Source organism: Protomyctophum parallelum (genome assembly GCF_964188405.1).
Source record: "Protomyctophum parallelum genome assembly, chromosome: 22".
In the NCBI taxonomy this organism is placed as follows: Eukaryota; Metazoa; Chordata; class Actinopteri; order Myctophiformes; family Myctophidae; genus Protomyctophum; species Protomyctophum parallelum.
The window spans coordinates 27,909,795-27,931,507 of NC_139714.1; the positions used below are offsets into that span (position 1 = coordinate 27,909,795).

Consider the following 21,713-nt stretch of genomic DNA (forward strand, 5'->3'; position numbering starts at 1 on the left):
AGTGTGTCGATCTGCCTAAAAAAAACTTTAATTTCTCCGTCCTCCGCTCGTGAAGTGAACTGTGATCTCATAATGACACGATAACGCTCTATATATTTAGAAATGTGGAGCAGCCTGTAAACTGCTCTGTTAGTCGAGGCATAATTAATTATGAAGTGTTCAAGTGAGCTATGCTGGCCCAAACATTAACCAATTTTGGGCGGAACCCATTTTGGTGTTAGCATCATGTTATGCTTTAGCATGATCTACAAGCTCATAGCGCGCCACCGAGTGGCACGCTACGAGCTTGTAGGTCTGCTATTTTTTGAAAAATCGAAGAACGACTGACATAGAATACATTTTTTTAATCTGATCTCAGGTCAGAATGGAAAACTGTCAGGATGTAGGAGACATTTTTAGAATCTGATCTCAGGTCAGAATGGGTTAAGAAATCACAAGGATGTTGTTTTCCGCACTTGTCATAATAAGTATCAAACGCGGAGCTTGTAACTGTACATGAATGGACCACTTCACCACTTTTCAACCTATCTTCATAATGTTCATGATAAAATACCACAATTTTTTTCCTACTCGGCCTGTGTCTCATAGGAGCGCTGTGGGCAGTTTACACTTCGATGTAAAACTGTCTCTTTGGTCCAAAATGTAAAACAATTAATGACAATTAATGTATTGTTAATTGGTATGACCAGGACGGGCCGTGGTTTGAGCAGCACAAGTCTTAACACATTTAGTACAGGAAGTGCCTTCAAAATAAAGGCTATAGAGTGCCAGAGTTGTCTGATCGCTTTTACTTTGAAAGCCATGAAACAGGAAACACTTGCCTAAAAAAGTTGACTTTACAAAGGGACCTCACATCCCCGATCATCTTAATATATTGTTTTACGCTCCCAAAAACGTTCATATTTTGCGGGAGAGACGGATGAGGAGCAGAAATGAAGCGCCAGCATATCGATCCATTCATCACCGCGGAGAGCGCCTTGGATTAGGAGATACGAGTCATTCTTTCCGCCGCGCTAACATGGGAGTCAATGACAAGCTAATAGTTGCACTGAGCGTTAGCATACGGCAAGCGAAAAGTGAAATGCCAAAAAACTAAATAGGAAAAATTCTGAATATTCTTATCTCGCCCGCGTCGCGGGGACGTCGCTAGGACGTCCTCACACGTCAATAGTACTAATATTTCGGGGTCCTTATGACCTTCTCAGACGTCCTATGTACAGAATATGTTAATGGAGAATTCCATATAGAAGGCTTTCTTATCTTTATTTGTACTTTGTTACGTCCCCACCAAAGAGGTCCATTGCATTGAATTGAATGGGGCAATGGGTTGTTGTTCTAATTCGGAACTACAGTGGCCCTCTGGAGTGAGTGTGCAGGAACTACAGTGGACCTCTGGAGTGAGTGTGGAACTACAGTGGCCCTCTGGAGTGAGTGTGGAACTACAGTGGCCCTCTGGAGTGAGTGTGGAACTATAGTGGCCCTCTGGAGTGAGTGTGGAACTATAGTGGCCCTCTGGAGTGAGTGTGGAACTACAGTGGCCCTCTGGAGTGAGTGTGGAACTATAGTGGCCCTCTGGAGTGAGTGTGGAACTATAGTGGCCCTCTGGAGTGAGTGTGGAACTATAGTGGCTCTCTGGAGTGAGTGTGGAACTATAGTGGCCCTCTGGAGTGAGTGTGGAACTATAGTGGCCCTCTGGAGTGAGTGTGGAACTATAGTGGCCCTCTCCATCATCAAAGTTGCCCACCGCTGCTCTATATACTCGTATAGTTTTGTACAGACTTTTCACTGTTAGACGGATGTTAGGTTCTTAGCTTAATTATGATCCATGATGACTATTTTTATGTATTTGATGTATCACCCTACATGTGTTGTTCTTAATTGCTTACTGTAAATCGCTCTGGAATAAGTGAGTGTCTGCTAAATGCCTATATTTTAAATTTTGTTTATTCGTTATTAAGTCTTCCGTTATTAACGGTTCTCACCCGTTAATTGGCGTGCTGCTCCCGTCTCGTCGTCGGAGAGGCGTTGGAAACGGGAGGCACTAATGAGAAGAGACTATTTATAGGCGTCGTCTTAATGAAACCTCCCCTTGACGGGAGAGATGTGACAGGCACACGTTTTAACCCCTTCAGCACGGGAACCCCTTTTGGTGTTTTAAAGCAATATGTGTTATACTTTAGCTATTGAAAAATAGCAGATCTACAAGCTCATAGCGAGCTTGTAGATCTGCTATTTTTTTTATTAATCGTGCAAATGTTTGAATTTATATTATTTCAGAGCGAACGTTTTTTTTTTAACTCAAATCTTTGCTTCTGGAGGGGTCCCTGGAACAACATATTTTCAGATGGGGGTCGGCGGCCAATTACATATATTTCTGGGGGTCCTTGACGTGAAAATGTTTGAGAACGACTGATACAGAAACATAAGGTTTTTCAGAAAACTGTCGGGTATTCATTCAGAAGACATTTTGTAGAATCTTCCTCATGGGTCTAAAGGGGTTAATTAGCTCTTGAGCCTCGGTCTGCCACAGCCGTTAGCTAATTATCGTTACAGAACGCCTTTACTGTAAGAGTACACCTGTCTTCTGTCATGTCAGAGTACGTTTCTGGGGAAGAAGAGTGTGTCTAATTGAACCTCTGATGAAGAGCCGCTATAGAGCGTCGCAGTCCCGCCCCCTCGAGAGACGCGGAAAAGAAATCGCCGTTCATTTTCCTCATAGGCATTTCTTAAAGTATTTATTTAAAGACTGTTACGCCGCGGACAAAGCCAACTCGGATCGTGACAAATTATGACAATGAACACAATATTTTGGGCCGATCAAATCATTAGAAAGAAGAAAATAAAGGCAGGAGACAACACTATTTGTTTTGTTTTTCTTCTTATAAATTATTTGTTGTGTTCATTGTCATGATCTGTCACGATCCGAGTTGGCTTTGTCCGCAGCATAACCGTCTTAAATACTTTAAGAAATGCCTATGGGAAAAATTCATTTCCTGGGCCACTCGTCGTTCTGAAAGGGGGAGGGACTGCGACGCTCTATAGGCTCCAAATAGGGATCGATGCCCCGATCAGGATCTTTGGGACCGATGATCGGCCGATAGCGATCTCGGGGCGTTACGGGCAAATTTGAATATTTCCAAAAGTATTATATGTCAAAACTGTTCCTGTGTGTGGGGGGAGGAAGCGGAGAATGTTTAGGCCTCTCACAAAGATGAAAAATGATATTATACTGCATATCGGGGCTATATATATAAAGGGTAAATTGCCGATCCCACACGGAGTTGCACCCCTCGCTTTCTTTCAATAAAGTAAAGAGGTGACTGTCAGTTTTAACTTTTTATACTATAACAACCTCCTAGTAAGTGAGAGCTGGACTCTTCCCTGTGAGACATCTTGGCAGAATGGTCAACTATATTTCATTATTTCGTTGAACAGTCACTATACAGTAAACACGTACTGTATGTGGATTCGCATTATTAGCCCCCCCCCCCAAAAAAAACCCATCTGTCTTTCAAATTGACAGATCCTCAAGGAAGCCGAAGTCACAGAACATAATCCACAGATAAGTTTATCTTTGGGAAGGAAAGTCCTCGCTTGTTAAACTATAGTTAAGAAGAAGTTGCACACAGTAAGTTATAAAGGTGGCTGCAGTAACGCATGCAGCACTGATATAATATAAGAACGAAAAACAGTGTTGATTTTGACAGCAAATTCTGAATTAGTTTAGTATGGTCTTTTGGGTAAAACTGTATTTAGTTTTAGTCATCTGAAATGTTTGTGTTAGTCTAGTTAATTTACACCATCAAGGCCTTCACACTATGGGGTCTGTGAAACCAGACTCCCTTCGTCGAGTTCCGAATAGATGGGAAGTGAATCTGGGTCATATAGTTATCGTGTTCAAAGATCCAGTCTGAAACCTCGCCAGTTGCTCCGGGCCGCTCCGGGCCACCCCGACCATTTTCAAACATGTTATGATATTTATCTGTATCGCTGCTGTATGGAACGACCCAGCGGGGAGCCGAGACCGAGAGAGAGAGAGAGACTGACACTGTTCAGATGCAAGGGACGGACGGGGGACCGCTACGCACACACGTGTAGTCGTGTACCGGTAGTCAACAACATCAACTGTATAGAACACTAGCTCAGTGGCCTTGTGGTTAGAGTGTCCGCCCTGAGACTGGGAGGTCGGGGTTCGATCCCTGGCCGGGTCATACCAAAGACTGTCAAAATAGGACCCAATGCCTCCCTGCTTGACACTCAGCATCAAGGGTTGGATTGGGGGTAAGTCCCTGCGACATACTAGCGTCATGTCCAGGGGGTGTACTTGTACATCAAGCTGCCTCACGCTACAGAAACAGGAGATAGGCTCCTGCCCCTATGGGCCTCATGGTTCGGCAAGGCTACTTACTTTACTTAAAACTAAAAAGTGAAAATCGTATCCGAAGGACTATGACTAAAACTAAATGAAAATCTGCTGTCCAAATCAACGCTCTCTTGTTGTAACTGCGTGTTGACAGAACATTCACGGACGGTTGGACACCACATGTACACTCCAGATGTTCCCGTGTGGGCTACACACCAAATATAGACCATTCTGACCTGAGATCAGATTAAAAAAATGTCTTCTATATCCTGACAGTTTTCTGAAAAAGCTATGTGTCTATGTCAGTCGTTCTTCGATTTTTCAAAAATAGCAGACCTACAAGCTCGTAGCGCGCCACTCGGTGGCGCGCTACGAGCTTGTAGATCTGCTATTTTTCAATAGCTAAAGCATAACATAATGCTATAACACCAAAAGGGGTTCCTGCCCAAAATGGGATAGACCAAAGTAATTTACACTGTATCCACTGTATTTACACTGTATCCAAGGGAAAAGAAAAGACGGGAGAGAAAACAAAGTGTGATGGGATCTGTGACAGCAATATGCATTATGTATCCATGCAGGTCCAATTATGGCATTGTCTTCATTTATCTTTTTCATTGTATTGTATTGTACTGTATGTTATGGCATTGCATTGTCTGTATTGTATTGTCTTTTCTGTAAAGGTTTGGTAGTGTACAGTATAGTGTTTTGTTTTTTCTTGTCTAGTTTTGTTTCATTTGTTGTCTTAAATGTTTCTTTTATGTACATTCTCAGTCATTCCTTTGTGCCTAAACTGAAAAAAGCAATACAACTTTGAATCATAAATAAATATATAGAGCACAGTGACAGTACATCCTCTATCTGGCTATGTAATCATTTTGCAAAAGCTTTTTAACGACAACCATATTTCATGCATAGGAGGGGGGGGGGGGTGTTTGGGAACCGGCGACCGCTGACGACGTAGAGACAGAAATCAGAAAAGCGTTGTTCAGAACGCGATGGTGAGGGGGGGCTCTCCTTTTCCGTCTGTCGGAGAGAAATAATAAAATATGTGACAATGAATGCTAAAATATGAAATTCCTCATTTCAGGGAATGAATGCCTCACCGCCGGCTGCTCAACATTCAGGACGTGTGGCGCTATTTATATCCGAGATTATGAGAAAAAGAAAAAACATGTCATCGGAATATTGCATTAAATGGTGGAGGAATGGATGCAGACGGTCGGGTGGTGCAGGGGCAGGGCAGGGGGAACGGTGGGTGGGTAACGTGGGGCAGGGCAGCAGGGGGAACGGTAACGAATGGCGTGACTCTGTGATTTGTGCCAACAGTACTTTGGGGGCGTGGCTGCGTCCGTCTCCTCCTCGGCCTGTGGACTGACGTGATACCTGCCCCTCAGGGTATATCAGGGTGTTAGAGAGGCATAGGGGCTGAAATCCTGTGAAATAGCTGATCTACAAGCTCTCAACGCGTCACGCTGCGACACGTTGAGCGCTTGTAGATCAGCTATTTTCGGGGCGCAACCCCAGCACTCTTCAGCTAGTGGAGAATGCAGGTGCAACGACATGGATTTATAAACAAATTTGTTCAACGCAAAATGCTGCGTTCAAGTTCAGGAGACTTCGGGGGAAAAAAAGGCAATTCTCCTTCCTGCATGGCATGGAAATGAGAGGAGTGGTATTTGCATTTCTTTCACCATGTAGTAAACGCTGCATTCGTGGTCTGGAGAGGGCAGTTGTTTTACAGACGGGTTAACAGATTATATACATAGGACGTCTGAGAACGTCATAAGGATCCCGAAATATTAGTACTATTGACGTGTGAGGACGTCCTAGCGACGTCCCAGCGACGCGGGGCGAGAGAAGAATATTCAGAATTTTTCAATTTTTTTTTTTTGGCATTTCGCTTTTCGCTTGCCGTATGCTAACGCTCAGTGCAACTATTAGCTTGTCATTGACTCCCATGTTAGCGCGGCGGAAAGAATGACTCGTATCTCCTAATCCAGGGCGCTCTCCGTGGTGATGAATGGATCGATATGCTGGCGCTTAATTTCTGCTCCTCATCCGTCTCTCCCGCAAAATATGAACGCTTTTTGGAGCGTAAAACAATATATTAAGATGATCAGGGATGTGAGGTCCCTTTGTAAAGTCAACTTTTTTAGGCAAGTGTTTCCTGTTTCATGGCTTTCAAAGTAAAAGCGATCAGACAACTCTGGCACTCTATAGCCTTTATTTTGAAGGCACTTCCTGTACTAAATGTGTTTTAAAGGGCAGGGGCTGAAGCCCCCTTTGATGTCTATGTGTGCACGTCCCTGCCTGGGACGGTGGGACGGCTGCGATGGGACCCTCACAGGTTTCGGCTTCAGGCGCTTTTATTTATTTTTGTCCAGTCACTGTAGATATAGATATTCTCCATGCAGTCAACGTGTGTGTGTGTGTGTGTGTGTGTGTGTGTGTGTGTGTGTGTGTGTGTGTGTGTGTGTGTGTGTGTGTGTGTGTGTGTGTGTGTGTGTGTGTGTGTGTGTGTGTGTGTGTGTGTGTGTGTGTGTGTGTGTGTGTGTGTGTGTGTGTGTGTGTGTGCGCGCATGCATGCATGCCGTTGTGTGCGATGATGTCAAAATATCTAATTCCTATGAATCTACTGATCTCGGAGCAGCCCCCTCCCTCCCTCGTTAGCAGACAGCGGGGGGGGGGGGGGGGACACACACACGGCGCATCCCTCTACCCCCCCCCCCCCACACACACACACACACCAACGACCAAACTCCCGACAGTTGCCAGCAGCTAATTGGTTGCCGTGCCGACTCCAACAAGTGGTGCGCCTGTCTCCTATAGAGCTCATTACTATCACTCAGAAATCACCCCCCCTTCCTCCTCCTCAACCCCCCCCCCCCCCCCCCCCTCCACCGCATACAGTCAGTCACACGATTCAGCTTCATTTGGTAAACTCTCTCCTTGACAGCGTCTTCTACATCCTGACAGTTTTCTGAAAAAGCCATGTTTCCATGTCAGTCGTTCTTCGATTTAAAAAAAAATAGCAGACCTACAAGCTTGTAGATCTGCTATTTTTCAATAGCTAATGCATAACATGATGCTAACACCAAAATTGGTTCCCGCCCAAAATGGCATTAAACGCGTCAAGACCTGGAACACATCTGTGTCACCTCACCAATAGCTTTTAACAGTGTTGTTTTTTGCGGCACATTTAGATTTATAGTTTTATTTATTAAATACATTTTATTCACCTGGAATGTTGTAGTGTTAGTCTAGATTTAGTCGACTAAATCTACAGTTGATTTAGTCGACTAAAATGTATTTTCGTGTTGAACGCTATTTTCAGCATGCAACCAAGTGTAAAATGACTTATAGTGGATATCTTGTCCACTATAGTCCCTTCCTAACATTTTAGTCTAGTTTTTATTTGTTGACAAAATTGTCACTATATTTAGTCTTAGTTTTAGTCATCGTAGCTTAGCTTTCATTTAGTTTTCCATGTCGTTTTCGTCAGTGGAAAAACGTAGTCGACGACCATTTTTTGTCATAGTTGTAGTCGACGAAAACAACACAGGCTTTTAAACCACTTTGCAAACATTGTTTTAAACTTTGGCTGTTGAAAAATAGCAGATCTACAAGCTCATACTATAGCGCGGAACCAAGTTAACTTGTGGGCGCGCGTCTGTGAACACGCACTGTATGACAGCCCATAATATGCATGGGGCAGAAACGCCTTGAATCCGCGGTGTTGTAACTTGTAGAACAGTGTTTTTTTCAACCTACTTTTATTTAATTCTCAAGAAGTCTACGCAATTAGAGAATGTAGAATAATTGTTATGTTTTTTTTTTTTTATATATTTTTTTTTTTGCGGCTTACGCCTTTTATTGATTTTTGAAGGGACAGACAGTAGGCTGACAGGAAACGGGAGAGAGATGGGGGGATGACATGCAGTAAAGGCTGTGTCGGGTCCGGGAGTCGAACCCGCGGCACACTGCGACTGGATTACCAGTCCGGTGCCCAGACCGTTACGCTAAGGCCTGGGCCAATAATTGTTATGTTGACCAACGTTTTGCCTGTTATCTCTCCTAATGGTATACCAATTACCATCAATATAAAGCATGGAATTATGGACAAAAAAATCTTATCAAAATGGTGTTCCCTATAGCGGCCATGTCCTGTGCGTGCGTGCGTGCAGCCCATGGCCGTACCAGTGGACAGTGACCCCTACATACAGTTCTGTTATGTTTGTTCTCTTACATAAACAGCAAGACTCAAACAACGTTTACTGTATATCCATTGTTTTAGTCAGAACAGCGCACTTTTCCATACAGGGCTACAGGCACGGTCTCAACGTGATGACGTCATTCACTGTCTTAATTAAAGGAACAATGCAATGTCAAGATAACAGCAGTGCTATTATTGAAATAATGTATGATTGAACCACATACATAACAAGCCAGGAGGCATCATTAAACACAGAGCCGCCACAAACCAAGGCTAAACATCCCAGAATAATAATCCCTCCTTCCTACACATCTCTCTCACATTAACACATTCTGGGCAGGAACCCCCTTTTGGTGTTTTAAGCACTATGTTATACTTTAGCTATTGAAAAATGGCAGATCTACAAGCTCATAGCGCGGCACCGGAGCTTGTAGATTTTTTTCCCAGCTTGTAGGTCTGCTATTTTTGAAAAATCGTGAAAATGTGCCGCAAATCTTTGAATATATACTCAAACTCTTTGCTTCTGGGGGGAGGTCCCTGGAACAACATATTTTAAGATGGGGGTCCGCAGCCAAATACAGAGAATCCTGGGGGTCCTTGATTGACATGAAATAGGTTGAGCACCACTGACACATAAACATAGGGTTTTCACAAAACTGTCGTAGAAATCCGGTCTCGGTCGGAATGTGTTAACAATCTGCACACTGTATGTACAGTGTTTATTCACTGTTGGAGAAATACATACAGCCGGGGGCGGGGGGGGGGGGGTCCTTCTGCACACATAATTATTTATGATAAATTCCTGATAAACAAACTATTATCCGGCAGGTGGTGAGAATATCCCTCTTTATAGCTTAATCCAAATGGTTGATCAAATGGCCGTTTGTTCCGTGGCGCAGATATATGTACATAATATGGACCTTGATGTGAACAGGGTTGAAAACGACTGATTTAGCCTCTAGAGGTGAACTGAAGTGATATATTGGTAAATATCCAAATGTGTGTCTCACTCTCGAGGCATCCCTGGTCCCTCGGCACCTGCACCACAGCACACCCAGTACCGTGCACATACGCACTAAGACACGCACGTACATACTGTACACACACACACACACACACACACACACACACACGCACGTGCACGCGGCTCACGGATGATTGCCAAAGGAGAGAGAATGCTGTGCAGAGCAGATGCCAGGCAGCATGTGTGTGTCAACTGATTCCGCCCTTAAAATAAAAGCTGGTGAGGAAAAGAAATGTGACACTTCAGAAATCTGCTGCAAATTACACAGAGCGGTGCACACCATGAAAACCCTGAGTGTGGCTTTAACCCTGAAACCCTGAGTGTGGCTTTAACCCTGAAACCCTGAGTGTGGCTTTAACCCTGAAACCCTGAGTGTGGCTTTAACCCTGAAACCCTGAGTGTGGCTTTAACCCTGAAACCCTGAGTGTGGCTTTAACCCTGAAACCCTGAGTGTGGCTTTAACTCTGAACACTGAGTGTGGCTTTAACCCTGAAACCCTGAGTGTGGCTTTAACCCTGAAACCCCTGAGTGTGGCTTTAACCCTGAAACCCTGAGTGTGGCTTTAACCCTGAAACCCTGAGTGTGGCTTTAACTCTGAACACTGAGTGTGGCTTTAACCCTGAAACCCTGAGTGTGGCTTTAACCCTGAAACCCTGAGTGTGGCTTTAACCCTGAAACCCTGAGTGTGGCTTTAACCCTGAAACCCTGAGTGTGGCTTTAACCCTGAAACCCTGAGTGTGGCTTTAACCCTGAAACCCTGAGTGTGGCTTTAACCCTGAAACCCTGAGTGTGGCTTTAACCCTGAAACCCTGAGTGTGGCTTTAACCCTGAAACCCTGAGTGAGGCTTTAACTCTGAAACCCTGAGTGTGGCTTTAACCCTGAAACCCTGAGTGTGGCTTTAACCCTGAAACCCTGAGTGTGGCTTTAACCCTGAAACCCTGAGTGTGGCTTTAACTCTGAACACTGAGTGTGGCTTTAACCCTGAAACCCTGAGTGTGGCTTTAACCCTGAAACCCTGAGTGTGGCTTTAACCCTGGAACCCTGAGTGTGGCTTTAACCCTGAAACCCTGAGTGTGGCTTTAACCCTGAAACCCTGAGTGTGGCTTTAACCCTGAAACCCTGAGTGTGGCTTTAACCCTGAAACCCTGAGTGTAACTTTAAAGGACCACTTCACGACTTTTCAACCTATCTTCATGTAATAGGTCCTCACTAATAATCATGAAACAATGGCACAATTTGTTTCTACTCGGTCTGTGTCTCATCGGAGGGCTGTGGGCAGTTCAGAAACCGTCCTCCAGTGACATCATCGATGGGGAATCCTAATAGAAACTGCAGGCTTTCTCGTACTGAAAAAATCTTTCTGAACTGCCCACAGCCCTCCTATGTCTGAGACACAGACTGGTTTCTGAACCGCCTAACAGCCCTCCTATGAGACACAGACAGAAACAAATCGTGCCATTTTATCTACTACTAGTGAGGACCTGGTTGAAAAGTGGTGAAGTGGTCCTTTAACTCTGAACACTGCACACATAATTTGTGATGAAATGAACACAGATGATGTGACTGTGCTCTCCCCCTCCCTCGTACCTCCATATGTAAACGAGCTCTCAAACTCCCGCAGAGATGAGCAGAAAATCACATCGACTAAACTCCTCTAATGACACTGTCCAGATGCTCCGGAAACAAGCTGTCATCTCCCCGTGTGTGTGTGTGTGTGTGTGTGTGTGTGTGTGTACTTTCACTCCCATCCCACTAGTCACAGTGTTTAGATTATAAACAGAAGAACATGTTTAATCGCCCGTAACACTTTTTAAACCCATAAACGTGTTTAGTTTTTACAATCAAAGTCAGTCATATACAGTAGGTGTTTAGAATTCAAACACTAGGTGTTCTCGTGAGGTGTTTGAGTGAACTCGTGTTCTACTGTATTTTATGACCATTAATAAACATTTGGCATTTTATTATTACACACTGGTGTTTATGTTTTAAACGTGTCACATGTTCCAGGGATGTACAGAAAAGAATCCCGTCCCAATCCCGGTAGAACGACTAGTAATACTTTTTAGGGTGCACTGCTAGCCCCTCATATATTCAGCTATTACTGTAGATTTTCCTCCTACACAAACATTAAACTCCCATTGACAATGAATGGAGAATTCACGTCATATGTGGACGAGCAAATCGGATATTTTCATCCTATACACAAATTCCCATTGACAATGAATGGAGACACAGGTGTGATTTTTTTTTTCTTATACCAACACACAGACCGTAAAGATTCAGGTTCAATAGCAGTGATTTATGCCAAGACAGCAACGATAATATAACGTATTATTGTGTATATAAAATGATAGTGTATACAGTAAAGTGAAAATCCATTCTATGAGCTGGAAGTGAAATGGACAGTGAAGGCTCGCATGGCTCTGACCCGACCTCGTCTCCTGGGAACCAACGTATACATCTCTGGTGTTTCTTTTTTCTTCCTGCGGTCTGCTCATCCTGTCACTAATGCCAGAGGTCCGTGTAAGCCTTATCTCGGTGTAGCGCTACACCAGCCCGATAGGGTGTGTGTGTGTAAGCAATTAAAAGAGCTTATCGGCCAGATAAGAGCGGGCCGCGGTCGGATGCCTTTCAGGGCTTTGGGTTACAGAGCCTCGCTCGGGTTAAAGAGCCCTATAGTGCAGTATAGTGGTTTTATATCAACCCTTTTCACATCCAGGCACATTATTTATTCTGCATTTGAGGAGCCACGGAACCACCGTTTGACGGCTAAATGTCATCAAACGGTGGTTCCGTGGCTCAAATGGGTCTGAGAGGCTAAATGTCATCAAATGGTGGTTCCGTGGCTCAAATGGGTCTGAGAGGCTAAATGTCATAAAACGGTGGTTCCGTGGCTCAAATGGGTCTGAGAGGCTAAATGCCATCAAACGGTGGTTCCGTGGCTCAAATTGGTCTGAGAGGCTAAATGTCATAAAACGGTGGTTCCGTGGCTCAAATGGGTCTGAGAGGTTAAATGCCATCAAACGGTGGTTCCGTGGCTCAAATATGTCTGAGAGGCTAAATGTCATCAAGCGGTGGTTCCGTGGCTCAAATGGGTCTGAGAGGCTAAATGCCATCGAATGGTGGTTCCATGGCTCCAATGGGTCTGAGAGGCTTTGATGACTAAATCAACTGTAGGAATTAAGGCTCGTCTGGATTTTCGTTGGGGTGACCACCGAACTACAACATCGTCACGAGCACGAGCAAACCACCGCCCCAGCCCTTCTCTCTGTTTTTACTCACCACCGCTTAACGTTATTTCAGCTCGGGTGGTCAGCTCACCACCGGAGCGGTGGTCACCTCACCACCGAAAATCCAGACTATGTATGAGCCTTTAGTCTACTAAAATCTTGTGATAGTTACTCAAAAGACTATGAATAAAACCTTCCCTTGGTGGCCTTTGATGTGTTTCCGGTGGTCCAACTGAAGTGGGCTTCGCTCTCTTAGGACCCCCGACCGACAAATCATGCATGACAAAGAAGAAAAATCTAACCCTCCGGATTCCTAAAGGCCTTAATTCATTTTGGGCGGGAACCCCTCTTGGTGTTTCAAGCATTATGTTACACTTTAGCTTTTGAAAAATAGCAGATCTACAAGCTCATACCATGAAATTGTAGGTCTGCTATTTTTATAAAATCGTGAAAATGTGGCGCAAATCTTTGAATATATATATTCTTTCAGAGCGAACATTTTTAACTCAAATCTTTGCTACTGGGGTGGTCCCTGGAACAACATATTTTGAGATGGTGGTCGGCGGCCAATTACATATAATTCTAGGGGTCCTTGACATGAAATAGTTTGAGAATCACTGACACATAGAACCATGGGTTTTTCAGAAAACTGTCATGATTTGAAGACATATTTTTTTTAATTTCGACGTCAGGTCAAAATGGGTTAATTCTCCTAAAATATATTCTCCCGGTATAGCGCGGGTATAGGGTCTTGTTTTTATATTCCTATAAGCCACTTTTATCATTCACGCTCTGCTGAGCAGGCCCCAGCGCTCGCTGGCTATAAAACTGGAGTTGAATTGGATCTTTTCTCTGACCTGCATTAAAATAAAATAAAAATAAAACGGCAGAACAATGTGGAGCTTTGTGTTTGGGTCACAGCATCGCTGGCGGGCAACAAAAAACACTTTAATTCCCACCTCGACAAAACTGTTCACTTCTCCTGAAGAAAGAACATGACTTTACTTCTTGTAACAGTGCAGTGTAAAGCAGTGGTTCCCACTTCCCACACTTGTTCACTTCTATCCATCCATCTTCAACCGCTTATCCGTAGTCGGGTCGCGGCGGCAACAGCTCCACGAAAGAGCTCCCAGACTTCCCTCTCCAGAGCAACATTAGTGCCTTCCTCCTGGGGGATTCCGAGGCGTTCCAAGGCCAGTGAGTCGATGTCCAACTGCGCCTTGGTCTGCCCCGGGGTCTCCTCCCAGTGGGACGTGCATCGAGGACCTCCCTAACCAGATGCCCAAACCACCTAAGCTGGCTCCTTTCCAGGAGGACCAGCGGTTCTACTCCGAGTCTCTCTCGTGTGACTGAACTTCTCACCCTATCTCTAAGCCACCCGTTGAAGAAAACTCATTTCGGCCGATTGAATTCGCGACCTTATTCTTTCGGTCATGGCCCACACTTCATGACCATAGGTGAGAGTAGGAACACTTCATGACCATAGGTGAGAGTAGGAGCACTTCATGACCATAGGTGAGAGTAGGAGCACTTCATGACCATAGGTGAGAGTAGGAGCACTTCATGACCATAGGTGAGAGTAGGAACACTTCATGACCATAGGTGAGAGTAGGAACATTTCATGACCATAGGTGAGAGTAGGAGCACTTCATGACCATAGGTGAGAGTAGGAGCACTTCATAACCATAGGTGAGAGTAGGAACACTTCATGACCATAGGTGAGAGTAGGAACACTTCATGACCATAGGTGAGAGTAGGAACACTTCATAACCATAGGTGAGAGTAGGAACACTTCATGACCATAGGTGAGAGTAGGAACACTTCATGACCATAGGTGAGAGTAGGAACGTAGATTGCTCAGTAGACAGAGAGCTTTGCCTTCTGGCTCAACTCTCTTTTTGTCACAACAGTGCGGTACAGTGACTGCAATACCGCCCCTGCCGCTCCGATTCTCCAGCTAATCTTCTCCGTCCTCCCCTCACTCGTGGACTTGTTCACTTGTTTAGGATTTTTTTTAGGAACATTTGTTCAAATAAAAAAACAAAATGCCTATATAAAGATATTCATTATACCAGTGATAGACACAGACATAATACCACTACCAGACATGTTGCAATGGGTCAATTTACATGTGGCTACGCCAAGAACTGATTCAATGAAGAATACAGTCATGTATACATTACATGGCAATGACTTTCTGGAACTACCAGTACGCATCACAGAGATTAAGGGTAAAAGGCTTTTTAAGAAAAGACTAAAGGATTTTCTTATACATATAGAGAAATTGTAATTCTGTTTATGTCAATATACCAGTTAATGTAATCTAGAGTGAATGCACTAACCATTATTTGTTATGCTGTAATGTATTTTTCTTTGTAATGTTTAAATTTTTTTTGTATATATTATTGTGTGAGGACCCCAGGAAGAATAGCTGTTGCCTAACAGCTAATGTGGATCCTAAATAAACTAAACCCCCAAATTGGCACCAATTAGCCTGTGGACCCCCATTTGAAGGGATATGCCAGGGACCTCCATATGAGAAGATTTAACCCGTTTAATTTCAGGGACCCCCCAGTTTGACATGCATTAGTCTACGGACCTCACATTTCTATCTCTGGGACCCCGAATTTATATTGTAAAATCAAAGTTAATTTAACTCTGAGAGTATATATGAATAGAGACGGCACCCGGAGGAAACCCTGAGGCGAAATGGACATAGTGGCCAAATTTGGTATTGCAGCTCGAGCCAGCGCTGGTCCGTTGACTATCATTGCGCACATTCATGTTATTGGGGCCATGACACGTGAACGAATGTTTCATATGTGAACGCGCACAAACGGCACAATGATAGTCAACGGCAGCGCGTTCATGTGTTTGAGGCAAATCCATCCCAGAATGCACTCTGTTCCTACACGGAAGGAGGCGTGAAATCGCCTCATGCGCTTTTGAGCAACTTAATGCAAGTGGAGGGGAGGAGGAATCCGGTGCCGTCTCTATTCATATATACTCTAAGATTTGAACCCATTTGTACACTCTCAGAGTTACAGAGCCATAAGGGGTCCATTTAGCTGGGGACCCCCTGGAACTCCCATCAAGGACCCCTAGGGGTCCCCTGACCCCACCTTGGGAACCCTTGCTGTAAATTGCCACAGTCCTCTGGGAATGGCGTGTGTGTGCTGTGCGTGTGTGAGTGTGTGTGCGTGCGTGTGTGTGTGTGTGTGAGTGAGTGAGATGCGATGCGATGCTCTTTCTGATAAAACTGCATTATGAGGCCAGTTAACTGAACTGTTCTGTTCTCATCTTCTCTGCTTTCTAGAATGAAGTCGTGAATCTGCAGTGACTGCAGTCGTGGCTGTGCTGCTCGGACAGGCCTTCAGGGAGGTAGGTGGTCCTTCTGGGGGTTCCAGTTGTGGTGGTCCCCATGCAGATAAATGGAGAGTTAAGGTATAGACCAAATGGACACGTATAGATCTTTAGCTCTTGAGAGTGTAAAGATGAAACCTTTTAGGTCCATTTGGTTTCATTTTACGCTTCTCAAGAGTTACATTATTGTTAAAACATCTGCATTACTTAATTTACGCAAGACGTCTGTCTATACACTCAATTTGGAAAGAATTGTGGACTAAATCTAATCCAACGACAACAAAATATTCTCTCGTTCTTTGTCTGAGAGGCTAAATGTCAGTGGCTCAAATACCAAATAAATAACGTTTTGTGTCTGAGAGGCTAAATGTCAGTGGCTCAAATACCAAATAAATAACGTTTTGTGTCTGAGAGGCTAAATGTCAGTGGCTCAAATACCAAATAAATAACGTTTTGTGTCTGAGAGGCTAAATGTCAGTGGCTCAAATACAAATAAATAACGTTTTGGGTCTGAGAGGCTAAATGTCAGTGGCTCAAATACAAATAAATAACGTTTTGGGTCTGAGAGGCTAAATGTCAGTGGCTCAAATACAAATAAATAACGTTTTGTGTCTGAGAGGCTAAATGTCAGTGGCTCAAATACCAAATAAATAACGTTTTGGGTCTGAGAGGCTAAATGTCAGTGGCTCAAATACAAATAAATAACGTTTTGTGTCTGAGAGGCTAAATGTCAGTGGCTCAAATACAAATAAATAACGTTTTGGGTCTGAGAGGCTAAATGTCAGTGGCTCAAATACAAATAAATAACGTTTTGTGTCTGAGAGGCTAAATGTCAGTGGCTCAAATACAAATAAATAACGTTTTGGGTCTGAGAGGCTAAATGTCAGTGGCTCAAATACAAATAAATAACGTTTTGGGTCTGAGAGGCTAAATGTCAGTGGCTCAAATACCAAATAAATAACGGTCCTTGATATGAAAAAGGTTAAAAACCAGTGCCCTAAAGCACTGGTTCAGAAACTATTTTAGCCCAAAAGACAAATCTGATGTCGGCCCGCGACCCAAACTATAGTGAAAACTGCACCTCTACACCATGGTGAATCTTGTATTTTCAGATTGGGGGTCCCCAGCAAAATACATATTATCGTGGCCTTTCTTAACAAACAAATAAGGCCACTGTTGGCCAGGGTGGTGTTGCAGTCTTTTGTTGCTCATGTGTAACTCGCGTCTCTTCTTGTAGATATACAAATACTCACGGAGATCAGAAAGTGTAGTTTCACCAGACAATATATTATTTATTTCTCCGTCACATGAGCTTAAAGGACAACTTTAGTTGTTTTCAACCAAGGTTCATGTTTTAGGTTGTTATTAGAGAAAGTAAAGTAAAGTATTTTCTTAAACAATTTTATAGCAATGTATTTTTGAGTGGTGCAACCACTCCAAGGAACAGCAATGTCCGTGTCTGCCTATGTGACGTTAACCCACCCACCTACCCACCCATGTGACTGTGAGCATGAGTATGACTATTAGTACCAGTAGGGGCGCTGTTGTGCCAGAGAGAGAGAGAGAGAGTGCTGCACTGTTGCCTGCTAATGAGAGAGAGAGAGACTGTAGTGTATTGTATGGCTCAACAGGTCAGTTTGTCATCCCCTTCACATTCAGTGATCTTTTGTGGCCAGATGTATTTTCCTGGGGTCTATAGTAGGACTATAGTAAATAAAATAAAAAAATACATATTTTGCATGCTCGAATGCCCCCGCCCTCCTGTCAAAAACAGCTAAAATCGAAACTAAAGAAAGCAGCAAATGAAAAAAATGTAACACTCATCTTTTACTTTCTCTAATAACCACCTAAAACATGAACCTAAAACATGTGCACCTACTGTACACATCATTTCACCCATTCTGACCTGAGATCAGATTCTAAAAATGTCTATTACATCCTGACAGTTTCATTATTAACCCATTCTGACCTGAGATCAGATTCTAAAAGTGTCTTCGATTTTTCAAAAATAGCAGACCTACAAGCTCGTATCGCGCCACTCGGTGACGCGATATGAGCTTGTAGATCTGCTATTTTTAAATAGCTAAAGCATAACATGATGCCGACACCAAAATGGGTGCCCGGTCAGAATGGGTTAACAAAGGGGAGGGGGAACCTCCATTCAACCCATGAGATTCATATGAATCAAATCAATGATTAGATAATTAAATAACCATGAAAATAAACTATTCATATAACACATATTGCCTTCGTGTGCGCGTGTAGGCGCAACATTTGCATTGTTGAGTTTTCATTTTCTAGTTTCATTATATAGTTAATTCAGTTAGAAAATATTATATGTTTTAGTCACACGAGCACAAACGTAGACTTCAAATCTAATCAGACAACTTCTGTACTGCGTGCGGGCGCGCGTGTGCATGTGTGTGTGTGTTCGCGCGCGCATGCGTGCACACTTGTCCTACGGTCAAGGCCACAGTTATAATTGAGTCAATATGTAAATTTAATATCACACAAAAACATCTACAGGCGAGAGAGGAGTTTTTCCTCACGCTGTAAAAAAAAAAGAGAAAAAAAATCACACCCTTGTGAAGTGAGGGGCACTCATTATCACACATTTAATTCCGTGCATGCTCTGCTCAGCCAATCAAATCATCACAAATGTCATTCCGGGCCAATCACTTTTGGCGTCTTCACTTTTCTGCCCTCACTTGTATCTTCAACATGTACTCTGTACTCAGCCAATCAAATCAAATTGGGGTTCGAGGACCCCCAGGGGTCCTTGTGGGAGTTCAGGGGTCTGTAACTCAAAGAGTGTACAAATGGAACCAAATGGACCCTGTACACTCTTTGAGTTAAATAATTATTGCTTTTACAATATAAAGTATACATTTTAGTTTACTAAATCAACTGTAGATTTAGTCGACTAAAATCTTATGATATTTAGTTGACTAAAAGTAGACTAACACTAAAACATTCCAGGTGACTAAAATGTGACTTTAAAAACTAAATTAAAACTATCCAAGAGACCATGACTAAAACTAAAACCAAAATATGCTGTAAAAATCAACACTCGCTGATCAAACGGTAGATTGATGCCGGAGCCTCTAATTAACACAGTAATTATTTAAGCCTTGATTAAATATTGATCTGATAAATGACGATCCAGTAAAGCGCTTTTTTTTTGTAGGTTGAGCATTTTATTTAAATTATTTTCTTGGAAGGGGGAATCTGTCAGCCTGCTAAATTAATCTTTACAAACTTTAATAACAGGATAACCCTATAGGAACAACATATTTTGAGAAGGGGGTCCGCGGCCAATTACATATATATACATATATATCTTTTAAAGGGTCCTTGACATGAAATAGCTATAGTTTGATAACAATCGATAGAGAAACACGAGGTTTTAAAGAATCTGGTCTCAGTCCTAAAAGGAGCAACAGTTAGATTTAAAAGAGGAGTCGCCCCAAAATAAAGGAGAATAAAAAGAGTAAAGCGGAATGAAATATGTACATGACTGCAGGTAGTTCTTCTAATCTGACCAATAAGCAATTGGTTGAAACAGGCTCTCCAGCCGTGCTGAAATGAGCATGACAGCATACCTATCCGCTAATGGAAGATTTGAGAACGGATAAATCACATTATGAAATATCATCACTGGCAGAGCTACCAACCTGCACACATTTTGTGTACCAACCACGCAATTCTAGGCGTATAGACACCTAGAATTGCGTGGTTGGTACACAAAATGTGTGCAGGTTGGTAGCTCTGCATCAGTTGTGCTGATTAGTGTTTAGACAAGATTTTAGTCAGAGCAGCAGCATTATTGTCTTATAGGAATGGAACATAAAGGGCAGGTCTACGCTGCTGTATTTTAACATCAGTTATTATAGGAATGGAACATAAAGGGCAGGTCTACGCTGCTGTATTTTAACATCAGTTATTATAGGAATGGAACACAAAGGGCAGGTCTACGCTGCTGTATTTTAACATCAGTTATTATAGGAATGGAACAAAAAGGGCAGGAATAATTACATTACCTGTAAGTGTCCTGATCCTCTTCACCACACCTCACGCCTTCCTAGAGGGGGGTCCCGGGTTCTCCCTTCACCTCACGCCCTCCCAGAGGGGGGTCCCGGGTTCTCCCTTCACCTCACGCCCTCCCAGAGGGGGGTCCCGGGTTCTCCCTTCACCTCACGCCCTCCCAGAGGGGGGGTCCCGGGCTCTCCCTCTAAACCATCTGCGGGGGCCAACTGCTAAAATCCAGATGTGTGCAGCACTAGAATCTTGTTTTCTGGAGACATTTGCGCCTTTAGATCCCTAATAGCTTTATCAAAAACGGATATCCAATATTAAACAATAATGTCTCTCTCTCCCCAAAAAAAGGAAATTAATGTGGCTTTTTTCAGAAGCTTGAGTTTAGTTGGGGGTTTGTTGTTGAAGCAGATCTTGGACATGTGTTTATCTGGCACAAGTTAGGACGCGCAGCTCAGCGTCTATATCCAAAATCTGTCCTGCCCGGTGTGCTGCGCTCCGGTCCGACGGTATAACCGGTCCAGTCCAGGTCCAACGGTACCGGTCCAGATGCAGCAGGACTCAGTCAGTCAGTCAGTCAGTCTGTCAGAACGGCGCTGCTGTCTTCATACGACAGACTCACACATGGAGGAATCATCTCTCCTCCAGTCTGTTCAGCGCTGCCTTCTGTCACAGTGTGTCAGCTGCAACGCACTGAGCTGCAACTCGTCTGGAGAGAGAGTCCTCCCCCCTCTCCTCTCCTCTCCTCTCCTCTCCTCTCCTCTCCTCTCCTCTCCTCTCCTCTCCTCTCCTCTCCTCTCCTCTCCTCTCCCCTCCCCTCCCCTCCCCTCCCCTCCCCTCCCCTCCCCTCTCCTCTCCTATCCTCTCCTCTCCTCTCCTCTCCCCCGCTCTCCTCCAAATACTCCAGTAAAGTACAAACACCTCATATATACAGACATACTAATGTCTGCCCTGATAAATAAATTACCAAATGGCTTCTCGTAGTGTGGAAGAATTGGTCTAGATTCGTTGGCACTTAACAAGTCTCTGTGAAATGGGTTGTTCTGGCTATAAAATAAATCCAAAATGCGCAGTCATTTGAAGCACCAAGTGGATCACATCAGAGTGGATCACATCAGATAACTGAACCTCAATAGACACATTAGCCCATTCTGGATGGGAACCCGTTTTGGTGTTTTAACTAAGCATTATGTTATACTTTAGCTATTGAAAAATAGCAGCTACGAGCTTGCTGTGTAGGTCTGCTATTTCTTTTTAATCGTGAAAATGTGGCACAAATCTTTGAATATAGGCTATATTCTTTCAGAATACTTTTTATTTATTTTGATGTCAGGCCTAAATGGGTTATAGACTGAGGCTTAGATGGTGCCGTATTGTTGTTGTATGTTACTTTAATTAATGATGGTTTAATTAATGCTGCCCAAGGCTACACAGGCTACACAGTGTCAGCTGGTTAAGACCAAAGGTTGACCACTGCTGCC

The 21,713-nt window shown here is 43.6% G+C and overlaps 1 protein-coding gene across 1 annotated transcript in view; it reads right to left on the reverse strand.

The window, feature by feature from the left end:
• LOC310879786 (chemokine-like protein TAFA-2) overlaps positions 1-20,345 on the reverse strand; it is a gene marked incomplete at its 3' end in the record, with an annotated part of 35,555 nt that extends 15,210 nt beyond the window's left edge. The window contains exon 1 of the mRNA XM_083794616.1: positions 20,238-20,345. The remainder of the gene's footprint in view (positions 1-20,237) is intronic.
• Positions 20,346-21,713: the final 1,368 nt, after the last annotated feature.